This window comes from Salvelinus fontinalis, chromosome 38 (assembly GCF_029448725.1).
Source record: "Salvelinus fontinalis isolate EN_2023a chromosome 38, ASM2944872v1, whole genome shotgun sequence".
Taxonomy (NCBI): Eukaryota; Metazoa; Chordata; class Actinopteri; order Salmoniformes; family Salmonidae; genus Salvelinus; species Salvelinus fontinalis.
Genome location: NC_074702.1, coordinates 1,396,925 through 1,399,638, shown reverse-complemented (window position 1 = coordinate 1,399,638; position 2,714 = coordinate 1,396,925).

Sequence of the window (2,714 nt, the reverse complement as noted above, 5' to 3'; positions counted from 1 at the left end):
ACACTTTAGAAGAGTTGAAACATTTATGCTATTTTATTAGGGCAATATATTTCCCATGGAATATTTCCAATATAGAATTTGAGAATTCTGTATTTTTCCCAAAGACATAAACGTTATAGAGAAGTGACTCATCATCTTGCATATAACAAAGTGTTGGCATCTGTTGCTGGCTTGTGTTTCTCCATGAGTAAGACGTTTGACATCAACTTTGTAGGTAACATCGCGTATTTTGTAGGTAGGCCTGCCATTAGTCATTTCCGTTTGCTGTTTTTTGTTTTTTAAAGAAAACATTTCCGTAACTGGATACAGTTGGCTATGATGCAATAATAATAATCATACGTATTATTAGATTGAATTTGTAGAGCGCATTTGCCACGCCCAATGCGCATCTGTAGACTTCAATAAAGGTCAGTGGCATTTAACCCCTAGCTAAGTAAGCTGATACTAGATCTGTTCATAAGTGCAACTAGTAGTACTAGACATGCTAAGAATCAGATCTAGGGGGACCTCTAGTGGCCGATAAAAAGTACTACAGACTCATTGAAAATGGCTTGCTGCTTCCCTTGATGATTGTAACCAGGGGAAGTCTGGGATCAGAAATCGACCTTGGCATTTCTAAAACCCTGGCCCATTGTGTTTCTTCGAGGGCCCCCAGTATTAGCCAGACAACATTTTGAGCAGCGATTGTGTAGCATTTAAAAACGACACAAACAAACCGCTCTGACGCAGTGAGACCGTGGACTTACGGCAATAGTCAGAGAAAGAAAATTGGGCAACTTGATTCTTCTAGACTCTTTACTGTAATCAGCCAGTGTTCTTCCATGACGCCCTGGCAACCCGCCAGTAACAAGGATGGCCTCACCTTGCCCACGGAGCACGACGTCACCATGTTAAAGAAATTCATGGTCTATAAAAGAGGTTTATCTCCAAACATAATTTAAAAAAGAAATTGCTGGAAGAACGGAGCTGTTTGAGACCAATCAATTAAACCATAAATCTCAATTTACATCAATAACAACAGCTCAGGCAGTAGGAAGCTCTCTCATCCATTTATATGCCGATGATACAGTCTTATACTCTGCTGGCCCTTCCCCGGGGATTTTGTGTTAAATGAGCTTTCTCTACCCTTAACCTTGTTCTGAACACCTCCAAAACAAAGGTCATGTGGTTTGGTAAGAAGAATGCCCCTCTTCCCCACAGGTGTGATTACTACCTCTGAGGGTTTAGAGCTTGAGGTAGTCACCTCAAACAAGTACTTGGCTAGACGGTACACTGTCCTTCTCTCAGCACATATCAAAGCTGCAGGCTAAAGTTATATCTTGGTTTCCTCTATCGAAATCGCTACTCTTTCACCCCAGCTGCCAAACTAACCCTGATTCAGATGACCATCCTACCCATGCTAGATTACGGAGACGTAATTTATAGATCGACAGGTAAGGGTGCTCTCGAGCGGTTAGATGTTCTTTACCATTCGGCCATCAGATTTGCCACCAATGCTCCTTATAGGACACATCACTGCACTCTATACTCCTCTGTAAACTGGTCATCTCTGTATACCCATCTCAAGACCCACTGGTTGATGCTTATTTATAAAACCCTCTCAAGGCCTCACTCCCCCCTATCTGAGATATCTACTGCAGCCCTCATCCTCCACATACAACACCCGTTCTGCCAGTCACATTCTGTTAAAGGTACCCAAAGCACACACATCCCTGGTTCGCTCCTCTTTTCAGTTTGCTGTAGCTATCGACTGGTACGAGCTGCAACAAACACTCAAACTGGACAGTTTTATCATGGACACTCTTACTGACAGTTGTGGCTGCTTTGCGTGATGTATTGTTGTCTCTACCTCCTTGTCCTTTGTGCTGTTGTCTGTGCACAATAATGTTTGTTCCATGTTTTGTGTTGCTACCATGTTGTTGTCATGTTGTGTTGCTGCCATGTTGTGTTGCTACCATGTTGTTGTCATGTTGTGTTGCTACCATGTTGTTGTCATGTTGTGCTGCTACCATGTTGTTGTCATGTTGTGTGGCTACCATGTTGTTGTCATGTTGTGTTGCTGCCATGTTGTTGTCATGTTGTGTTGCTACCATTTTGTTGTCATGTTGTGTTGCTGCCATGCTGTGTTGCTACCATGTTGTTGTCATGTTATGCTGCTACCATGTTGTGTTGCTACCATTTTGTTGTCATGTTGTGTTGTTGTCATGTTGTGTTGCTACCATTTTGTTGTCATGTTGTGTTGCTACCATGTTGTGTTGCTACCATGTTGTTGCCATGTTGTGCTGCTACCATGTTGTGTTGCTACCATGTTGTGTTGCTACCATGTTGTGTTGCTACCATGTTGTGTTGCTACCATGTTGTGTTGCTACCATGTTGTTGCCATGTTGTGCTGCTACCATGTTGTTGTCATGTTGTGTTGCTACCATGTTGTTGTCATGTTGTGTTGCTGCCATGTTGTTGTCATGTTGTGTTGCTGCCATGTTGTTGTCATGTTGTGTTGCTACCATGCTGTGTTGCTACCATGTTGTGTTGCTACCATGTTGTTGTCATGTTGTGTTGCTACCATGCTGTTGTCATGTTGTGTTGCTACCATGCTGTTGTCATGTGTCGCTGCCATGCTATGTTGTTGTCTTAGGTCTCTCTTTATGTAGTGTTGTAGTGTCTCTCTTGTTGTGATGTGTGTTTTGTCCTAAATTTATATTGTATTTATTTTT